Raw genomic sequence first — 23,689 nt, 5'->3', positions numbered from 1 at the left:
GTGTCTTCTGTGAAGTCATATACCCTGCAGCCACACTTGCTGCTGGTGGAGCCAAATGACTCTCTACTCTGCCATCATTTGTGCTGCTGAATTGCTCCTGAAAGTGCCCGTGCCATTCCTATGATTGTCTGTTCCTGGTTAGTATATAACCTGAGGTTGTTTCCCCTGGTAAGTGTCTATACAGGTGAGTTCATCTGCAACCTCTGGATCCTAAGTGTTTTTTCCAACACAGACGCATGCCTTCACTTGTAGAACATCAGCCTTGCTCTGCTAAGACCCTTATACGTGTTTTTGTCTCCTCTGCAAGATTGTTGTGGATCCTTTCCTCAAAAATGTTCCTATCTGAGAGCTCCTCAAAGCCCAGCCCCACTACTGCCCTTTTCATAAATGCAGAGATGTGTGACTAGATCATAGCTACCCGTCTTCTCCCATATATCTCCATATCTGACTAGAAGTCACCTTCCTATTTTAAAAATCTCCTATGAACCTGAGGTACCCTGAAGTATCTCGACATAATTTTCTTTTGATATGCTTCCCATCCCTTTTCTTTAATGTTCAGGAAACTGCTGGAACTGATAAATGGATTGTCTTTGTAGATTTTATGTGGAATACAGCATGCCCCTCCCTCTCAACAGTTCCCATTCCAACTTTAGTCCTCAGCTAAAGACAAAGTCCTTCCCCACTTTTTGTCATGCTTTTCCTTAATTTGTACTTTCTTTTAAATATTTTTCTTTTTACTCACATAATTTTGGATAGACTTTCAAATTCATTCATTTATTGAGTGAGCGAGGATGAAAGCAAAAGTAAGTGCAAATAGAGTTTGAAGATTATTTTTAATGAAAAAAATACCTTCTGCAAACATAATTTCCATCTGCTTACACTGAAGTGATTGCTTAGTTTATTGGTCTAAATCACAAATGGCTTTAAATAATGAGTAATTTTAAATCTCTTAGGTAATGTTCCAAAAACCTGTCACAAAAGAATGATCACACCATAGAGAGTCTCTAAATATTATCTTTAAGTGTGTTGAAATCTCAGTATGATATTCACTTAGCATTTATTTCACAGGTTTTCCAAAGTGGCCACTCAGTAACCGTGGCAATAGAAACCCCCAAAAGCTATGACATTGAACAATTTGGCTATTATGAAGCAATACTGTTACATGATTAATAATGATGAACGTGTTGCTTCCCCTTCAGGAATGATTTGGTAGATTTGTCTTCATCCTACCTTTTTCTTTCCTGACCAAGGTAGTATAAACTGTAAGAACCAATTAGCAGTTTTAGTGAAAAATAAATTGCAGAAACAAACTCATCCTTTTTTTGAATGTTGTGACTGGGGAGAAAGTTGAGGAGATAAGAGATGGGAAACTAAATTAGTTCTGCTTGTAAATTATATTCTTAGGCCTTTTCCAGCAGTGACTTCTTGGTTTTGCAGCAAATGCCTCTAATATTTTCCAATTCAGAGTGCTCCCTTGCTGTGAGCCTTCTTGCTATGAGGCCACCTGGGATCAAAGCTACTTTCCCCCTCCTGTGGTCTCAACTAACTCCATTAGCTCTAATTACAAACACTTCTGTTACACCAACCAGATTTTATGGCTTCCAATGAGTGAGCCTCATAGAGCAGGAGAAAGCCCACATGGTACTACTGCCAGTTCCTTCTTCAGCATTATTGCTTGCCATACATTAACCTCATTCATGGTTAGCTCTGAGCTAGAATCACTTTTGGTTTTACCTTTTGTAATCAGAAAGATGCTTAAATTGTTTCTTGAAGTACACGATTCCAGAAACGAATTAACTTGGCCTAGGAAAAGGCTTTATATTATTAAATTTTTCATATGTGCTGTGAGGCCCAGAAAAGGTTTATGGTGTTTATTAATGCTATTAACAACATTTTCTTAATGCACAATGCCATAAAGCAAAACTGTGTCGTTCGGTATATGTAACACACAGAGAAACATGCATCACTTGCTCTCAGCTTGTTTCTTGATGTCAACATTTTTCAAACTGTTTCTTGAAGCTTCAATAAAATGGAAGGTGGAAATACTTAGTTTAATTTAACAAGCATTGCACATGAAATGACGGGGTGGGGGGGCAGAATCTCCCTGAAAGGGGCTAAATAATACAGTTCTGGATTTACACGTTAACCATTGGAGGTGGAAATCACCTTCCAGAGACTGTGGCAAAGAAAGCGTAACACTTTCCAGAGATGCAGAACCAAACACACTCTATGGCTGAAAAAGCCTCCTCAGCCCCTGCTACTCCAAGAGCTAAAATAAATTTGTCAGTAATTAAACAGCCTTGACATACTGCCTGTCCGCAGCTGTTTCTGGAAATCTTGTCATAATTTCTCCAGCACGTTGTACTATAGTCCTTTTTCACTCTCAAGAAGCCCGTTCACACTCAGCCCTTCCCCATGAGTATGTGCAACTCATCTGCATTTGCCTAAAAGTCCATGGAAGCAACGAGTGTCTCTCGCTCTAGCTCTTGTGCCCAAGAAATCCTGGGGAGACTTTTAGTGTCTTCTGTTGGTCTGCAGGGCCAGCTGGAGAGAGTCCCTCCGTGCCTGAGCACAGACCAAATTGTTCTCCCACGGAGAAAGTTAAGCTTCATCTCCGTGACAGCCAGTCATGTTCAAACTTCTCCTTTCTTCCCTGCCACCTTCTAGAGGGATTTGCTTCTACAGCTGAGGACTTTACTGCTTTGAGGATGAGTGAGAAGGTCAGTGCAGGAGAACAGAAAGCAGCACATTGAAAATGAAACTGCAACAGGAAAACTGAAGTGGAACTCCCCTAACATCAGCCACCTAAAAGATATAAATCTATTTTAAATTATCTAGGCTCCCCTCACAGTCAGTACAAAAATATAGGCACTTCTGGGATGGATCATCTCATCCACCTTAGGCATCTATTTTAGATTGGAATAAACTGCATTTTGGAAACGTCTTTTACTCTGATTTTTTTTTTTATTTTGAAACATAAGTGATTATAGAAGGAACCACATTGTAATTTCTTGAAAGTATTCAAGTATTCATTTTTAAAAAGGCCCTTTTTTCACAATTTCACCTAACAGGATTCCTGGTTTTCCGCAATTTTACTCGTCAGGATTAGTGAGTTTTTCCTCCTTTGGCTACAGAACTTATTTACCTCAACACAAATGTTAAAGCTCAGAATAGTCAGTGATTCCAAAATCTCAAGATGGAAAAATTTTGCTTAATGTGCAAATATATATCCTACAACATCATAGCTGACGAGGAAGAAAATCATCATTGCTGACATTTCTCCAAAAATTAGGAGAAATGTTTGTAGTCATAAGCAGCTGAAACTGCTACCACAATTGGAGATGGATTTCAGTAGTTATTTGTGAAAATAGGTGCCTAAATTCAGATTAGTCACAATAGCCTCTTAACTAACCAAAGCTGTAGCAAAGCACTTACAGAATTCAAGATGTGGTCCAACCCTGCTGGGTCCCTCAAATCTGTGTCTTGTTTGCTAGAGAGAAAGTGACCAACAAAGATTATTTTATCAATTAAGTGCCTCAGAAGCAATAAAATATATTATCATTATCCTTTCAGGGAAAGAGAAAAGAACCATAGCCTCTTGTTTAATTTCAACTTAACTCTGCTTTTAAATCTAAAGATGTGAAATATTTCTTCTTACTGTTATTCTTACTCAGACAAATTCTGGCTGCAGAAGTTTAGTGTTTATCTGAGAAAAGACAGCATTAAACTTATGTCCAGATCACAGCCTGGCTTCCAGCCATACAGGAAAATAGAGAGTCATAAACTGTCCCCTTACTCCCTAGGCATCTCAGGTTTAAGCTCAAGAGAAATAATTTCCAGAGAGTAACTACTTCCCATCTGTGTGTTTGCCAGGACTCAGACTGATGGGATAAATAATCCCATTCTCCCTCCCAGTTCCTCCAGAACAGATTAACCGATCGTTGTGCGTTGACTCAGCAAAGAGAAGGTGATGTTCGAAACACAGACCTGGTGCCAGATATTTTCCCACTAAAAGTAAAAAGGTCACTAAGAGAAAGCCAATCTGCCTCCAGGGTGGCTGTCAGGAAAGTGTGACAGAATGTGTTCACCTCAATTAGTATTTCAGGGTTTAACTTTTAGTATTAGGAATTTATTGCACTCGTTCTCTGTCTTCAGCTGCGGAGGATTTACCCTGAAGTCTGCTTTCAGCGTTCATAGTCTATGTTTTCAGAGACACTGCTGTCTGTCAGGTTAGTTCGTGAAGGACGTAATATAAGATGTAGGAGCAGGGCAGCCAAGCTGAATTTGACCAAAGGTTCCTTCAGCCTGCGGTTCAGTTTTGGCAATGGCCAGGCATAGGCCCCAAGGCAAAGGCCAAGGGCAGATTTGTTTTTCCTCTTGGATTATTCTCCAAGCTCCAGTAAATTCATTTATGGACTTCCTGAGACAGATAGTAGTAAGTCTGACAAGTTGCAAAATCATTCCCTTCCATCAGCTTGTCCACTCCACTTTTTAATATGCATAAACTTCTGCCGCCTTCGCATCCCATGGCAAAGGGTTCCACAGCTTCCCAACTACAGAGTGAAGAATTGCTTTTTTGTCTGTGTTCTGAACTTGCCAGCTGCTATGTGACGACCACTAGCTCATAAACCAGAGAAGGCAAATAAAAATTGATCCCCATTCACCCTCTCAGTGCCATTCATGATTTCGTAGGCCTCTGCCTTATTCACACCTCAGCTAGTTTTCTCCATGTTGAAGAGCTTATTTACTCATTCCTTGCACAGAAAGCATTGCTCACCCTTGGTGACCTCCTCTGAATTTCTCTAAGGCTCTTTCCCAGGGAGTAATTCAGAACACTAAAATTAATCCTTGCTCTGAAGCACTCCCTGGTAGGACCTTCTCTCTTTCTCCATTGACAACATAAAAGGCTTACGGATGCCAAGGGCCTCACTTACACACCTGAGTTAAGCACTGGGAAAGCTCTTCCACCTCGCTTTCATTTTAATCATTTTCTTGTTTGCAACAGTTAAAAATAATGTAACAGCCTGATTATTTTAAAGAACAGAATTATTATTCTTGCCTGTGTGAGAAATAAATTATTAAGATAAAGTTCCAATATGATATGTCTTTCACAAAGAAATAAAAGCACTGTATATAAGGGGAAAGTGTTTGCAGAACTTTCACAGAGGGTTTTTCCATTACTAAGTTTGTCCACAGGCTGGATGGCTTGTGAATTCCTTCCAAACTGAAGTGTGTGGTGGTTGCAGTTAGTAATAACAGGGCCTTTTTCTAAGTCCTACTTACATGAAACGTTCTGAGCATTTGCTATTCAGTTGCCGGAATTAAGCCTACCTGTTTGATTGTGCCCTAAGTAGGCAAAGTCGTTGGCACTTTACTGAATTGGTCCCAGCCTTAATGTTATTGATTTTTAATATACAATAATGAGAATGAAATCTGGTAAAGAAATCAGAAGTTACACTAAGAACAGATGAAAGTTTCCCTTTTGTACTCTATGTCATGCTTTCTGCTCAGCATGTTACATTCCCAAAAGTAATCTCAAAAATTGTCCTGACAGTTGAAGCATAGAAAAATGTGAAAAATTGCATATGCATGTAAAATCGCAGGCCTAATTCCAGAGGTGAGGCCCATCTGAAAATTGGCCAAATATCATCTCCATCCTCCTTTCCCCTCTCATGCAAACTCCCATTATGTTTGCACTCACTTTGTAATTTGAGCTATGACTTGATCTTCCTGCATGTGCTGTACTGGTAAGCATTAATTTTGCTCCAAAGAAAGAGCTGCCATCATTTTTCATTTAGATAGGAAGAAAGAATATTCCATTTTGTAGCAATCATCTTGGTATGTTGTGTGTCTGTCTGAAATGTTTCCAGAGAGCGCAGATAAATGGTGTGATATTTGAAAAACAGGGCACCATATATTTTGGATAGTCTCTAGGAAAGTTTGCAGGATGTCCCTGACTGGCTCTGTCTGTGAGGTCTGAGACAGGCTTTCTGACAGAGTAGATCTGTTACTTATCCAACAGGGAGCCACTTGTTACTCCCTCTCATTTTTGAAGGAGGAATTGAAACAATATGCCAGCAGGAACAGTAACTCCAGACAAACTCTGGATTAGAGTGGGCCTGATGCAGCAAGGAGTTGCAGCAAGAGCTTTGCTTGGAACATGTGAGCCGCTCCATTGCTAGTGTTCAGGTATCGTGCGGAACGTTCAAGCACCTTGTTAGCTGGTCAGGATGTATTTATGGGATTAGGAAAATAGAAATACCCTTTTCCCAAATGGGAAGGAGGTTCTCTGAACTAGTGTTAATCTACATGAGGCTTCTTGCCTCCTCCTTACTCTTACTGAAGCACAAGAGATGATGTTTTTTTCTCCTCATCCTTTTCCCTTCAATTTCTGACTTTGTGGTGAGCAAGGCAAGTGTACGCTTCATGCTGGAGTTTGCTTCATCCATTCATGATCTTGGTAGGATGGCAGCAGCACAGGTAGCAGAAGAACATAATCGTATACTAGGATACTTTTACAGTTTCTTTTCATATCTCTGATGCAGGGTTATCTTTTTATTCTCAGGCCAGAGGGAGATTTTCCTCAGAGTCATAGTTTATAAACAGCTTTTGTTTTCCTTCCTTTTTTTTGGGGGGGGGGGGGGGGGCTGGGAGGGGAGTTTAAGTTAATTTAAAATGTTAGCTCAAATAGCAGATGAAGTTTCATTTGAAATCCTTAGAACATTGTAGAATTTTTGAGCATGAGACTAGAAAACAACATTACATGGTAAGAATGGATAGCTCTAAGGACCACGCGGTACAAAGTCATCCTTCTCCTTTCATCTCTTCCTTTTTCTGCAGAGAGGAAGGGAAAGAAATGTTTCTAGCCAGCAGAATTTTTCATAGAAGCTGCTTCATTAGTAGTTTGAGGCTAATTCTTCCATCATTTAATAGATTTAATAAGTCTGTGGCCTCTGTTTTTAAATATACTATGACAAGTCTGTCTGACTGAGTCTACAAATGGGAATGGGAAAATCTTCACTGACTGCTGAGAGATCCTGTGTGCCTCAAAGGGACTAAACTTTTCACTCTCATTTGTCTAAAAGCTGTTAGGATGAATCCATTGCTGTTTTTTCAAGGTGTGCATGAAAAATAACTGGTAATAATGAGGAAATATGAAATTTCTCTGAAAATAACTGCTAAATATAATCCAACATGACCATAAATTATGTGGTGTTATGATAAATAAAAGCAGTCAGATCATTGAGAAAATTACTGAAACATTAAAAAGTTCCCAGAAACATTTAGAATAATTTTGCATTTACCCAGTGAACCATTTATAAAGTAAAAACTTTGTCCTGTATGAATTAAACACATTAACCATCCAGCATCTATCTCAGCAGTTTGGTAAAATCATCATATTCATTCTTCATAATTAATTTTGCAGAATAGGCAGGAGTCTTAATCACTGTTGTTCTTTGTTGAAGTGCTGGAATGGCAGGGAGAGCAGTGGTCCTGTACTGATTCTGCAATACAGATATTTCAGCTGGTTCCAATTTCTATTGTGTAACACCTCAGGACTATCAAATATTGCCCATTTTGGCCTCACCGAATGTTTAGCCAATGTCAACATGATGATAGCCAGCTCTAGAGAAGCCACTTTGCATTACTTAATTCTACTGTAAATATACAGTCATTCCTATCTTACTCACTGACTCATCCAAATCAGCAGCTGGATGAAGAGCAGCTGGATAAGACTGGCCCAAACTAAACTGCAGTGGTATCTGTAGGACAGCAGCACTCTGGGTAAGCTTGCCTCTTCTCCAGTGTCCTTTGTCATGAAAAGCCTTTGTCCTCAGACTGCTAAACTGATCCTCAACATCCATACTTTTGCCATTTGTTTTACTTTGGTTCTGCCTTTGGAAGTTCAAAAAGCAGACCAGCACCATCAGCACAACCCAGCACCCCAGTATTGTTGCAGTCCCATAGGAGAAGCGTCTAAGTATGCAGGATATTCACAACTGGTCACCTCAATATTTTTGGCTCTGGGAAATTGTTTCATGCCCCAGCTTGTACACACACAGGCACACATATACACATACATGCATACACTGAATTATTGGGAACATTTCTGTGATGCCAATGAAGTCTCCATAGGCTTTTTGTAGGCTTTGAAACCTCTTGTTCTAAGAGCTACAAGTGCTTGAAAATCTTAACTCCTTTCTGATTCAAATTAAGAGCTAGTTTCTTCAACCTTATTGCTCAACAATAAATTGTTCACAAGAAACAACAGATACCCAGACTACATACCAATCAAGCTGTTTCTCTTGGGACAAACTGGGAAATAAAAAAGCAAAAGCTTGTGAAATATTCTACTGCTAGTTTGCTAGAGGCAGTATAAGAAAGTAAAAAGACATTATTTGTATTTTTGAATGTGATTGAATTTAGTGGCATCTACAGTGCCCTGCATCTTCAGAAGTCTGCTGTCATTCCATTTTGAAAATTTTGATTTAAATGTTTCTCTTATCTGTCTAGTTTTATGAGACTGTGCATAACTGGGTTTGCATGAGTTTCATTAGCTTCTCAGCACCCATTTCTGTAAATAAAAGGTCTCGGGAGCTCTGAAGCACAGATTTTAGAGGAGCACAAATTTCCACAGTTGTATATTATTTTGCTATTGACAACGTAGGAAAAAACACATAGAAAAAAAACCCCTATTTTTTTCCTTTTTAACACTGTTTTTCAGTATTATACCAAGAACCCAAGTTAGGTAAACACTCTTTCCACTGTATTCAATACCTTTTGTGATTGGAAAATAATTTTTCTTAGAAGAATACCTTTTTAAAACCAAAATTCACATTTGTCATGAAAATACATGTTTTCATATAGGGACGTGTATTTGATTTTGAGGAAAAATGATCAGTTCTATATCTTATGTCAATGTCATGATAGAATTTAAATTAGCATTAGACAGTTTGAAGGATAATTGCACCTTTACAGTATTAGCCAAGAACAACTCCAATAAGTATTCTGCTTCAGAGTACCTGGGATCCTTCCTGCACAGGGGGACACATCTCATGTGACTCCCTCAAAGGACACCATTGCTCCCCCGCTCCAGAGCCACTGACTATAAACAAAACATTAAGATTGAAACCTCCACCCTCTTTTTTTTACCTTGAGGTAAAGTGCTTTTTGGAGTATACAGAGAGAGCACTCGATTACACCAAGGGAATTCAGGCACAAAGGTTTTTTCTCGCCCTTCTATGAGCCATTGCTGAGTGGTTTTGTACCTTTTCCCCTAACTTAGAGTTTCAGGCATGTATAGGTCTTGCTGTGAAATTGTCTATCCTAAAGTAAGAGGATTCATCACGTAGTGTTTACTGTTTGATAGTGAAATTTGTTTGGATATTTTCAAACAGAATAAAATAGTTTATTTTATTAACCCATAAACAAAGAAAATATTGTGACAGCATCCTAAGCAGAATGATGTGACTTCAAAGCTGGCTTGCTTTGAGCCAGATGACACCCCAAGGTCCCTTCCAACCTGAGGCTAACCTGAGGTGATTTTCTCCATTATGCTATTACAGAATTTATATACCCTAACTTATCTATTTATTCAAATATGTAGACTCACGGAAACACAGAAAAAGATTAGGGTATATAAATTCTGTAATGGGATAACAGAGAAAATCACCCATGAGACTTTCCTGCCTTTTTACCTGTGGTGTTTGAGGCAAAGAAGAGACTGTTATATGGAGGGAGCCCATATAGGTTAGGTTATATCTATACTACAAAGTGGGATGCACTGTTCTGTCTTTAAGGCCACATTGCACAGTATGGTTAGCATCCACAAGTTAAATTCTTCTCTGTCAAAAAAATGGGTGGCCGCCTCCAAAATGCCCACTGGGAATGATCCCAGGCCCACACCATTGTCCAAATGGTGCCTGGGCATGTCTGGGAGAATGCTAGTTGTGTCTGAACGAGAGTGTGTAGGGGTAAGGCTAAAAGCCCAGATCATTGCTCAAGCCTTTCTCCCGCCCCTCTTTAACCTAATACAGACCTAGGTAAACAGCTGTGGTAAGAGAAATACAGCAGAGATGTATGGTGGTACCACTCAGGGGCTTTGCTAGGAAGACAAAAGAAACTTCTTATATTTATGTACAATGTATTTAGCCTACAAACTAAGATAGTTTTCTCATTGATACTTAAAAAAAGGAGGCAAAGTAATTTCTTGGGTTTTTTAAAGTCTTGGAGGTGTTAAAACATCTTTTAGATTATGTGAAATATGAATTTTTCCCATATAGCTAAATAAAGCACATGCTTGCTACAAATATTTCATTTATAGCTTATAATAGCATGTGTAGGCATTTGAAAGGGGTAGGCTGGTTGAGGAACAGAGTGGGAATGAGCAAGTCGATTTACTTTTAAATGTCTTGAGAATATTACACATCTTCACTATGGCTTAATATGCACATTGGACAGCTGGATTAATACAATAGGTTGTAATCAATATGACCTATAAAGTCAAGAACTAATGAAGATTTACATAAATGCACTATATCAGGCCCGCAGGAACCATTATAAATTAACAAGGAATGCAAATATAGAAAGTTTTGACCCCGTACCAAAATCTGCATTTACCTGATAGACAATAAGTAACCATAAGAAGTAAATTTGGTAAATAATATTTGTATAATAAGAGTGAATTTACTACAGAAAAAAAATACTAGAAAATAAGCATTCTTTTTAAATCTCTTAAGTGTTGTTTTATCTGCAAAAACAGTTGTAAAAATTATTTTGGTCTCACAGGCAATATAAGTATGTTTGCTTCATAATGTCTTCCTTCCCTCAAGTTAAAATGTAATGAAGCTTGTGTTTAAGTAACATTACGTTTGTGGTGTAAACTGACCAAAAGCCATAAAATTCAGAACTAAGGCTGATACTGTCTTCAGTTCATGCTGTGATATCTATTTCCCCTTCTCTTCACAAAGCCATGAGCAAAAGATGAGGTGTCAGTGTAATGCTGAATTTTCTGGCTTTTGTCAATTCATGTCACAATATCAACAGAGCTAAGCACAGGGTGGGGGGTTGTATTTAATAACAATATCAGATTACATTAGACACTCTTTCTTTTTTCCCCCACTTATTGCTGAACAGGCTGTTTTATGGCTTTTGGAATTCAAATTACATCTAACTTGACCTGCGCTTGGGTGTGTTTGGCTTGGAATGCAAATGTCCTGTCCAGTCGCATATCCCTAAGGTCTCCAACAGAAATAATTCTAGCATTCCTGCTCTCTGTGCATATATAAATCTTTGATCAAGGGTATTGTGGAAGCACTGAGGCTAGTACACATTCTCCTTGTACAAAAAAAGAAAAAAATTAAATGGTCAGGACAGCTGTTATGCTCATGCCTAGAATTCAGACAGAATGCTCTAGCTTATAAATGGGGTGTGCGTGTATATAACACAAAAGATGTACCTTGTTTTCCTTCTTTTATGTTTCATAGTGGACTGTTTCTCTGGGAGGCTCACAGCGTGTTTTTATTATATTGACCTATTTCTGTACATGTTTCTGTGCTAAAGCAAAGAAAATACATTGTAAGCTTACCTACCTCACGTTCCATGAGGTTGGTAGCATTCGACTTTAAATCAAGTTTATTGTAGCCCTGTTTTGCACTTCAAGAAAAACTATCTTTAAACACTTACCTGTTTTCTATTCTTTATGATTACAGTAGAAGAGCTTCCAGAGATTGACAGGAATACTGATTAAAGAATGAAGAGATTTAATTACAAGGGTACCTGCTGGCACAGCTCTATTTAAACATTGGATGTGTTTTCAGGATCAGCCTCCTTTCCAGAAATGCTTGACTCAGCAAGAACTGGCTAAGTCTCTAAACTCCAATAATAGCTTTGCTGTATATGTTTGAAATAATGTGAATAAACCTTCTTGAGACATTTTGCTAAGAAAAAAAGCTAGTCTGAACAGCAAATTACATTGTATTTTAATAGTAGATGATGTTGTACTATCTGCCAGATAACTTCCAGTAGCATATTTTTAAAGCACTTGGATTATAGTATAAACCTCACTCAAAAATTGAATGAAGACAGCTCTCCAGTAGCAAAGATGATATCAGGTATAAACAGCCTTAAAATATCCTACATTTGTATTGACTTGACAGACTAAGGCAACCTCCCAAAAGCCATTTTTTTGTTCTGTTTATTGAGGAAATACAGTAACAGACATTTTAACAATGTAAACAACATGTAAGTAACTGAGTGTTAATCCTTGTCAGGCTGAGGCTACTAGGATTGACTGTAATTGAAACAAGTGCAATAAAGTATAGCTAGAAAATGACTTTGATGAGTAAAATACCAGCTCTCTTTAAAGGTTTGAAGGTTGGAAGGGGTGGTTTGTGGTCAATGTTCTAACAATAGGCTGCCTCAGATTTCTCCATCCTAGCCAGTGCCCTCAAGTGGATGGTGGTGTAGTGGAATAAAGTATTGAGGAATAATTTTTTTTTCCTTACAAAAATGATTTTTTTTTTTTATAACTGCGATGTGGTAGGAGTATTTTGCACACAGAAGAAACCTTCTCTACAGCTTGCTGGATTCCAACAGGCTAAGGTCTGCACCCGTTGCCATCTTCCACTTTCCACACTGCTCCTCCCTTTTTCAGGCTTCTTTCTCTCCCTGCCCGTGGTTCTCTAATACTCCAATTCTACCTATAAATCCGCAGACCGAGACCTATGCGGTGGTGGAAATGAGCCAGCAAGGAAAGATCGTGTGGAGCTCTGTATATGTTTAGTGGATAGAAATTATACTGAGAAAGATAAAGCATGGCAATAGGGAGGGATGATATCTGAAGAGCAGTTTACGAGGAAAGGAAGGCAGAGCAGAAAAGGATGTAACTTCAAGTAGAAGGAGAATGAACACCATCAGCATACAGGAGGACTTCACGTGGTAAGCAGGAGCTTAAAAGTTGAGAGATGAGAAATACTTTTCTTTAAACCTAAAAGAAGGAAAAATAACCTAAGGAAATCCTCCCCCCTCCCCCCCCCAAAAAAAGTCTGCATTTACAGTTAGGTTGCTCAAGTGCACTTCCCATCAGCACAATCATTTCGAATCAAGGAAACCACTAGTGGAGCCAGCATTAACCAACTTCAGTTTATACATCTTACCACCTAAACATTACAGTACCCATAGCTATTTTCAGCACCCTCAGCTTGATAATAAAAACCCTTTAATTTCAGCATACAACCTTGTGCAAGCCTCATATCCAGTTCTTAAAAAAAAAAAAGTACAGTCTTTGTTCTGACCTCATGTTTATCTTTCTGGTGGCTAAGTTATTAGCTGTCTTCACTTGGCTGGGGCAAACTTCAAAGTGGGTGTCTTTGAATAGCATTTTGAGAAATTTGAGGAACTACATAGGTATTTTATGTTAGAGATGAAAGGATGTTTTTAAGTAGAACAGATGAGACTGTGAGTGTGTATGTACATTACAAAGTTTATTTAAGAGTCTGCTTCTATTTTTTCAGTATTCCAGTATATTAAGCTTCCTTGATCACCCTGGACTTTTCAGAAATAATTCAAATTTATGCCAGTAGCTTTGGTGCTATACAATATTACTCATATGCTAAGATATATTTTACCCTTAGCTATGCTATTTATGTATTTTCCCATTTTCAAAGTACTCCTTTTAATCTTCCTTGTTATTCTTTACAAAATCATTATGTATTACTATTTTCCCAATTTTTCTATACTTTTTCACTGAATTCAGCTCTTCTGGTACTAGCAGACTCAGAATTTCTTTTATGTATGGAGGTATTACAGCATCTCTTCCTTTGTTATACTACTTGACCTGGCATTGAGAGAGGAATTTATTTTCATGCTTTCTCTTGAATCTGTTATTTAAATATCATGCCAGAATAGTCCACACTGGTGAAGACATCACAGTGAATTCTGCGAGATGAAGATGGCACTGCTGAACTAAAAGTCCAAGCAGGTCTGGCTAGCACTATACATACACTATGTACATACACATGGAAAAATACATGTGGGTATGTGTATGTATACGGAAATGAATAAGCAGTCAGTATAAATACTGTTTGCAAAGGGAGAGAAAAAGACACTGAGACAGAGGAATGTTACATGTGGTGTTTGCATATGGAGATAATTGATATCTGATTCCTAAGTGGTCAACACGTTTTCCTGGTTCAGCTAGCAGTAGATTACACAGCAGTCTCTTCAGAAGTTCATATGACTGAGTAAGTAGTCTGGCTCTTTTCCACTGTACCATTCCTTTGTCTGAGGGTGCAATATTCATTCAAAAAGTAGAAAATCAGGATCTCTCTTTTTCTATTTTAAATTTACCAGTTACTTCCCTAAATAGAACAGTTAGCCACTGAATTCAGCTTAGCTTGAGTAGCTGTTTTTGCAACCTATTTAATATAGCTCTTAGTGTAAAAAGAAAATATTCTGTATTGAGCACCTAAAATGCTGGAAGAGGAAGAACAATTCACGAGCCCACTGAGAAGAAGCATAAAACAGCACCTACCCCCCTAGATTAGAGGGGGATCCAAGCAACCGTTGTATACACTCCTCTTCTAAATCACACCCTGATCCTCTGTCACTTTGACTTTATTTGTGGGTCTCAGTGGAACTACTCATAAGTGTTAAACAGACACGAAAGTGTTTACAGAAATGAGCCTGAGAGAATGACATACTTAATCCTGCTGCACGACTGCAGGGAGGAGCTGGAGCAAATTCCACCCAAGCATTCCCCAAACTCCGGATCAAACCAGAGAAAGAAAAGCTGTCTGCTGCAAATAAGAAGTGGGATGCCAGACAGCTTGCTTTGCATAAGCTGCCAACCAGTGTTCCTAGCATGTAACCTCAGGAGTCACTGTTAAATAGGAAGAAACTTGATTTGGTTGTAGGAGGATGTTGAGGGGAAGAAAGTAACACTGAGTTTCCACAGACAAGGAAAGATTCAGGCAGTTATTAAATACTAAAAATGACCACAAATGTATCAGTTTTCTGGTGAGAGACAGAACAGATAAAATACAGAAATCTCCAGTTAGATATATCACAGAGGAGAATGGAATACAGTCTGGCTTACCAAGAAGTTTCATATCAGTCATCAGACTAGTTGAGGCAGTAGCGCCAGCAGGCAGCTCCCAGACCCCTGAGACCTTGATAAAACCGAAAAAATGCCCTCATCCCTCTCCTGCTGGTGAAAGAGGTTCACTGGGCAGGTAATAAGATGCAGTGAAAGAACTGTTTTGAAGATACATTTTGATAGTGAGGAAAACAGGTTAAACAAATTGCTTCTAAAATTACTGGATTACACTTTGTTATCTTAAGTTATGACTATATCACCCTTTCATAAATAAAGCTTTCCTTGTTTGCATATAGTGCTTGCAAGCTGGCATTAAAGAAGGTACACCTGATTTTCTGTCTTGATAAAGCTGGTAGGTGGATTAGTCACTCGTACGGGCTTTGAAGTATCAGAAATTTACCTTTTCTCCAGCCTTTTTCTAATGAGCAGAAAGGGTTACTGTGAGCCAAAAAGAGCAGCATGATTCTTTCAATCACTCATCTGCACTTTTGGATTCCTCATGTAAGTCTATGTTTTCTTTTTTTTTTTTTTTTTTCCTCCTGCTGATTATGTATTCTTCCTCTTTCTCTTCAAGATTAACAATAGCATCCTATTAGTTTTCGTGATAGTTTGTGATTACAATGTCTGAAAAGAAATTCCATCTACCCAACTCACTACATGCAGATATCTGCTCATTCAGACATATGAAAACTGGCTGAACCCATTTCTAAAGCCTCTCAGCTTACAGCTCTGTAAATGGAAAGACTCCACAAAAGCAAGAAACTTGTGAAAGGCCTTTACAGTTGATTACTCTTTACATAAACATACCTACATACACATGCAAAGACAACCTGACTTAATAGGACTCTGTCCTCTTTAAGTCTCTCTCATTTTCATCTCACAGTCACAGAATCACAGCAAGGTTGATGTAGGAAGGCACTCCCGGAGATCTTCTAATCCAACCCCTCTCCTCAAGCAAGGTCACCTAAAGCAGGTTGCTCACAACCGTGTCCAGTCAGATTTTTAATATCTGCAAGGACGGAGGCTCCATGACTTCTCTAGGCAACCTCTTCCAGCGTTTGACAAGCCTTGCAGTAAAAAAAACTAAAAAAAAAATAAAAAACACTGTATTTCAGTTTGTGCTCTTTGCCTCTTGTCCCATCACTAGGTGCCACTGAAAGGAGTCTGGCTTATTGTTCTTTACTCCCCAGGATCACCCCTTCACTCCTTCCTCAGCTTTCTCTTCTCCAGGCTGAACAGTCCCTCTCTCAGCCTTTCCTCATAGGAGAGATGCTCCGGTCCCTTCATCACCTTTGTGGTCCTTTGTTAAGGATTCTCTCCAGTATCTCCATGTCTCTCTTGTACTGGGAAGGCCAGAACGGGACCCAGCACTCCAGTGTGTCTCACCAGTGCTGAGCAGGGGGGAGGATCATCCCCCTCGACCCGCTGGCAATGCTGTTCCCAACCCAGCCCAGGAGGCTGTTTGCCGTGAGGGTGCCCTGCTGGCTTGTGTTCACCTCGGGGCCAGCCAGCACCCCCAGACCCTTTCTGCAAAGCTGCTTTCCAGCTGGAAATCTGACACACCTCCTTCATTGCTTTGTCATTTAAGTAGACGTGCCTTGTTGTGTCCTAAACTCACCCTTCCATTTATAACGCTATCTTGACCAGAAGAGCTTAGTACACCCACTCTTGAAAATAAAATAAAATTCATAAATTCCCTTATTGATTCTTCACTAGGTGGTTATCACACACTTACTTACAAAAATCTTAGAAAAGGTGGATATCCATAGTGGGCCCAGCAGCAAAGCTGTGAGAAAAGCTATTGGTAACTTAAAAGTAGAAGTTACTAATAAAACAAGAAGTTAGGGAGGAAAATGCCTTCAATTTACCACACATCATTATGGGAAACTGCACAGCACATGTTTAAGTGCTTTGCTGCATTGTGGCCTGTGGTTTTATATAGTATAACTAGTACTGTGTCAGCTCATACTATTACTTCATATTATTTCTCTGAATCTTCCTGGTAATACAGTTTTTATTTCTGTTAGCAGATGGAATTTATTGAAGTGGGTTTTTTGTTGTTTAGCAGAATGATCTCTGATTTGTTTTCTTAATTTTGCTGCCTAATATTTTAATTTGACATATGCCTTGCCCAATTATTATTTTATATTTAGCTATATTTTCATTCTTTCATCTTGTTTTGTAGTCACTTAAAAGATTCAAACTTTGCATCAGTTTTATTTCCTTTTCTGGAGAAAAAAATCTATGTTTCCTTTTTCTGCATTTAGAATTTATGAAGAAACTTAATATAGTAGTCGAATAATTGTTTTCAAATTCACGTTAGTTATTTTTCTATTGATAAAGTCGATGTTTCAACTCATTCATACTCTATACTTCCATATACATCCTCCTCCTCCTTTGGAAAGATTATTTAAAAATTTATTACTTTCTATATATTGAACATACTACTCTAAATGTCCTGGTTTTGATAGGCCTTCCTCGGGTAATTCTTGAAGAAGAGAATAAGGAGCTCAGAGCGCTTGCCTGCTGCCAGGCAACCTGGAACTACTTCATTTTATGGAAAGTATTTGTTCTTTGTAAAAGCAGCTCAAAATCTTCCTACACTGGCCAGTTCTGCCTAGAAGGCAAAGCCATTCTCTTTCTACCAAGACTGAGGATATAGGAGCTTCCTGCTCCTTGGTATTACATGTCCTGCTCTGTGGACAGGGCAGAGTTAGTGCTTAATGCCATACTTTCCTGAATTTGCTCTTTCTCAAATGCTCAGAGGCATATTACCATAAGTCAAGCCAGGGTCCCTCCTTTTCTTACCAGAATAAAAGTAGACTATGGGATTTGGAGGGAAAAAAGGTCTACTCAGCATAATTATTTCCATTTCCCAGACTGGAAAACTCAAACAGTACAGGTCTGTCTAGCAGTAGCAACTTAGTAACCTACATTATCAATCCAGGCATACCACATAAGAATAATCATCTAACAACAACAATCCCAGAAAACCCAACAACAACCAACCAAACAAAAAAAGAGACATAAAGCAGAGAAGTTTAACGTCTTTTGGAAAACTGTGTTTATGTATACAGTGATCTGAAGAGCCTAGAAATTAAAGATGTCTTAGAGAAGTTACTCTGTGCGGTGGTATAGAAAAGAGTCTGGTTGCCAGTCATCAGTCAATAGCCCCTTCATGTTCCAGTAGAAGATTACAGGGAAATAGGATGCTTTTTTTACTGTGCGGCATATAGTCCTCGCAGATCAGGATGTCTCTTTTCTTGGGTATTTAAATCTAGATTAATTATGAGTCTGCTTTTCCCTGTGTTCTCATAGAGAAGAAAGTAATTAATGACTATTAAATGGTTGTAGTATGAGGCCTAAATTAAACAACGTTTTCCTTTTCCATGTTTAGATAAGATAGGTTATGAAAAGTTAAGTACAGATGGAATATGACAAATGCTGTCATCCAATTTCCCATTGCTTTCCTGATGGCATGTCTTCTGAAGTAACTTCTAAGTAGTTTCCACTTTCTTTTAAGACACAAAAACTTTATTGTTTCTTTTTGCACAGTAGAAAAAGAGACAACGTTTTCTAAGTAGCTAAAAAATTAGGTATTGCCTTTGAAACTCCTCTTTGTAAAATGAAGAATAGAGTTAAAATCTTCCAGGGATTTCTGAATTTCAAAACTTGAGCTGGATCAGGTACTCCTTGGAAACAAATTGGCTTATTAATGAGTCTTTTGTCGAGGTTGGCAAATCAGCTGTGTGTGAATTCCGGCCTGTCAAATGCTTGCAAAGGGTTGACTTGGAGTGTTTGCAGATCACTCTTCATGACCTGAAAACAGTTCCAGAAGCCGCATGGCATGTATCCCAACCACTACTTTGGCCAACCAGACCACCTAATACACCTCACTGAGTGATTGCAAACCATTCCTGCTAAGGTTTATAAACTTTTTGGAATTTGTCAACAGGAAAACTAAGCAAAACAAGAAAACCCACAAACCCAAAACTATACCCCACTGCATGTTTGCAGCAGAACTAACAATGATAGAGACAGCAGAAGGCTGTCCTCCTTTTCTAGCATTTATTGCCCAAAATTAAAAGGAATGCAGACATGCTTGCAGGGTAGACCATAGATAATTCTACCTTACTGGGAGAATTATCTGTAATTTTAATTTTTTTTTCTTCTTGAGTTACGTCACATCTTTTACCAGAGAAGTGGTACAAAACCCAGGCATTTTAAAGAACTATCGTAGTACCTGAAAGTTCTGGTTTACCCTGTGGTAGGGACACTCTTTTTAGAGAAAACAAATGGATTTTTTTAGGTTTACAACAGATCACACACATTTTTTGTTATTATTCATGCCAACAAATCTTCAGTATTGTGAGTTCTTTAGTCTGATACCAGAACTAAGCAAGTCCTTGAGGAACTGTTGGATCAGGATGAGCTGAAGAACAAGGTACTTTAGGCTAACTTATACCAGGAGTAAATATAACTAATAGATATTGAAAGCATGTGAATGCAGAGTTTTAATTCTAGCCGCTCTACTTTTACAAAGATTTCCATCTTTGAGTGCAGATAAAGATCCAAAACTGCCCATATAAACTGCTAAAAAAAAATCAAATCCATGGTGAGCGTTTATAAGACTGGGTCCAAGTTATTATGTTGGCAGGTAGGCTTTTTCTTGCTGTTTCTCTTGCAAACGTAGAATTTACTAAAGCTGCTGTAGCTTCAAACCTTTCAGACAAACCTTTCTTCTCTGTCAGTTTGATATAACTGTAAGACAACACACACTGCAAAGTTTAAATAGTTACAGCTTTTCTGACTTTTTTTATTGATTGAGCAGTGACACATCAGTTAAATCCTCTTCCTCCTTCACTTTTCTTCCCACCACCCCACCCCACCCCCCAACTTATTGAATATGCAATGAAAAGCTAATTGGCAGAGAGCCATTCTGGCAAGCTGCGTGATGTGTTCAGCAGTTTGTTTGATTTATACCGTTGGAAGTTGCCAAACTTTTTGTCATTTGGTTTAATATAATGTTGTGCCTTTAACAATTTTTTCTTCCATGAAGGATTTTTATTTTGCTCAGTAGGATTATAATTTGAAGGTATAATTAGCATCTTGTTAATTGTCGATAATTACACATGTCATTCAAAAAGCTCTTGCAAAGGGCATGCGATTCATTTAACAGAACTTCCTCGAGCTGGTGTTCAGAGGTCCCTAATGAGCAAAGAATAGAGCAGGAGTGGATGTAATAATATAAATTGAAAATATGAACACATATAAGCAATCTAAATTTAAATTCAAGGCAGTGACATGAATGAGCCTCTCTGCTATCAAAAGAGATGCACAACAGTGTGAATTAGCAACCTCCGTGCTCCAAAAAATTGCAGAGACAAAGAAAATGGTACTCCGATGTTAAGCTTTGCATTTAAATTTTCCAGCAACATTTATACAAGTGTAATGTAACATACAGAATTTTACAGCCCATGCAATGATGAAAATTAATAATTACTTACATTGCAATGTTTTTTACCACTGCAGTGTCATTCTGTGCTGTGTAACCATGGCAGAATTTGATTGTTTCTGTTCATACTGTAACAATTGTAAGGCTCTCATTTAGGAAAATAGGCTCCATTGAGAGAAATCAAGAGTATTTCTGTAGTAAAGTTTGGCAGCCTTGCATACTTACAACCTGTTTCATATCAAAACAGCATAATGGTGCAGATCCCTATGAAAGAATAACTGGGGTTTCTCATTCCTTGGCAGGTAAAACTCTCAGTGGATCAGTGAGCGAGGGGAAATTTTATCCTCTCCTTCAGGCCCATCAGTCTGGGGCCCGTAGAGCTGGAATCAAACCCTCATTTGGGGGGAAAAGGATTTTTGCCATTTACGCTACCTCCGAGTTACCTCGCCGGAGAAAGCAGACGCGCGGTGGCCTCCGTTCGGACCTCTCGTCGCGCTGCGGCTCGCCGAGGGGCAACGTCCCGCGGGTTTTGCTCTCCCCTCCGCCCGCGCTGCAGGGCTGGTGCTGTCATCGGGTGTCCCACTCGGTCGGCTGAAGATCACAGCGGTGCAGGGCAGCCTTCGCATCTCTTTTTCCCACGCTGAGCCGCGCACTTCTCAAAGACGGGCCGGGACCTGGGCCGCCGTCTCCAGGAGTTGCCATAACCTCCGCTTGAACTTTTGGGTTTTGCCCCACCTCGCCGAGGGGACTCGTTCCCCTCTCTCCTCGGGAGAGCTCAGCTGACTCCGGCTGTGTTAGCTCCAACTCGGTTGTTTGTTAGAAAACTGCTCGCTCCCAATATTTCCATCTGAATGCGGTTCATTTTCTCCACCCATACGGATGACTTCAGACATTTTCTTCTTAGGCCTCCTCTTTGTTGTTACATGACTACGGTGGAGTTTTTCCCTTAGCCATCTGTCTTTTTGAGAAGTGCTTTGAATACTGTCAGGTGTTCATGCTAGCAAGAGTTCCTCTGTGTATTCCTCAGAGCCTTTCCAATCAGTTCCTCTTCTACTTGACACAGAGCAGCAGCAGCTGGTGCCAAAGCACTCCATCACCTTTGTTAATAATCAGGTTTTACTGCCTCAGTAAAGAATGGACAAGAGTGAGGATTTAAAAGAGATTAGCCTCTAACTGAATTAGGGGGGACTACAAATATCTTTGGTTTATGTGAAAGATTCAGAAGTTTTTTTGTCTTGAGAGTATTAGCGTTTCCTTTTAATGACTTTATTAAACAAACATTTAAATTCTTGTATCGTCTTTCTCTCATTTTTCCTTAATCCCTGGGACTCTGTTACATAGGGTGATTGTCAAAAATTATGTTTGTTACAACATAACATGATGTTTAACTAAGAGTTCTTGGTATTTTCAGTAGAATTTTGCTTGTCTTATTCTTTTTAGGTAGTCAGCTCACCAAATGTACACAGCTAAAGAGAAAAAGCCACAAATTAGCACACAGTATCAGGACTGTTAATGTATTAATAATCTATTTGAGTGGGGTGTCACAGGTATCACTGCACTCAGGCCAAACAAGATCTCCCCATCCTCACTTCTTTAAAATTAAACCATCTTCCATGTGGCAAAAGCCAGCTAATGAAATAGCTCCATCTTCTCCTTGAGCGCAGACTTCAAGTGGAACTATTTTAGTGACCCAGACCCTGTCTTCCAGGTGATGCTCTAATTCCTTTTGCATTTAACCCACCAAAAGAAGCCCAGGTGACACTGGAAAGAACCTCATCCTGACCAGGCTGGCAAGTCTAGAAATGCTGCAGGTGCCCTTGCTGCAAGTGTCTGAGGAAATCCCTGCGTGAGGCTGCTGAGCAAAAGGGCGACACTACCTTGAGAGATACTCACGGTCTTAAAAGAGAGAAGGATCTCATCTGCAGGGCCCCGAAGGTGCCCGTATCTAGAGTAGGACTCACAGTTGTGAACCTCAGCCTCATGCTGATGCTTCAACTATGCACCACTGCATGGTGCCAGAGACAGGACAGTTGCTTTAGGATTCATGTTGAGTGAAAATTAAGGACTAAACACAATAGCAGAGTTTAACATCTTCCACCAAACAATGGGATATCACCTGTTGTATTAACAAGATTTGGGGCAATGAGCGAACAATTTCAAAGACACAGTTTAAGGTTTGTTTCAGGCTCTTATCACTTCTCCAAATCCTACCTTCAGGTATCTCATCTCAAGGATACTATTACTTTCAGAGCTCTATCTGTCATTATCATTATTATGAGATGCAGCGTGCTTCATATTCTCACTAAAATTAAAGAGAAGATGTAAGTGAGATAGTATAATGCAGTTCTATATCACTAAGAGATGAAATGGTATATAGGGGTACACAGGGAGAGTTTTAGCTAAATTTGTTTTTTTGTTCATTGTACCCTGTAGGCCACTCAATGAAATTGCATCTTTTACTGGCCCAGCCCAGTGCCAAGTAATTCTCTTCTCCTTTCTGTTATCTTTACCTCATTTCCTAATGATCCCTCAAGTGTTCTGTTCAAATTAAAGTCTAACAGTATATTCTTTTCTTAAATCTTTTTACAAAGCACATTTATAATATAAATCAATGCAATGAAACCACTGAATAATGCAGGCACAATATGTACATCTCGAGAGCAATTTTTAAGCTCTTCAAATTCAAGTAAAGAAGGAGAATGCAAATAAGGCTGTGGATATTCTTGCCTCTTATCTGTGTGTGTCTCACATATCTTCCTTTTATTTCCTACTTCTTTTTTTCAGAATAGCTCATAGTGCCAAGTTTTTGGGTTTGCTTTTTCTCCATCCTAAATTCAATCGAGCACATCCTGTTAAGAACAGGACCATCAGCAGATGATATTTAACTGGACCAGTGAGGATTTCTGATTTTTCCCATTCTCCATGCAGGATTGATAGTCTTAATTCAGATTATTTTTTTATATGTTAAAAGCGTGAATGAAAGAGGAACAGAGAGCTATAAGATATTCAGCAGAAAAAGCAACAGAAGAAAGAGCTGATAAGCTTGTGCAACAGATTGTGAGTGGAACAGAAGAGTAGAATCAAACAAATTTTTTAAAGAAAGAAAAAGTATAGCAAGGAAACAACTGCCACAGAAA

General features: G+C 39.0%; 2 long non-coding RNA genes across 2 annotated transcripts; one reads left to right on the top strand and one right to left on the bottom strand.

Moving 5' to 3' along the window:
- Positions 1-858: 858 nt before the first annotated feature.
- Positions 859-20,861, bottom strand: LOC138689584 (uncharacterized). The gene is made up of 3 exons (XR_011328476.1): positions 20,605-20,861; positions 3,436-3,490; positions 859-2,700 (listed from the first exon to the last, which is right to left on the bottom strand). It is a non-coding gene; the product is annotated as an uncharacterized lncRNA (long non-coding RNA).
- LOC138689583 (uncharacterized) lies at positions 7,707-20,968 on the top strand. Its single transcript, XR_011328475.1, has 3 exons — positions 7,707-7,785; positions 11,712-12,113; positions 20,855-20,968. It is a non-coding gene; the product is annotated as an uncharacterized lncRNA (long non-coding RNA).
- Positions 20,969-23,689: the final 2,721 nt, after the last annotated feature.

Source organism: Haliaeetus albicilla, chromosome 17, assembly GCF_947461875.1.
Source record: "Haliaeetus albicilla chromosome 17, bHalAlb1.1, whole genome shotgun sequence".
In the NCBI taxonomy this organism is placed as follows: domain Eukaryota; kingdom Metazoa; phylum Chordata; class Aves; order Accipitriformes; family Accipitridae; genus Haliaeetus; species Haliaeetus albicilla.
The sequence above is the reverse complement of the archived record's forward strand: the minus strand, read 5'-3'. Positions and strand labels throughout refer to the sequence as shown.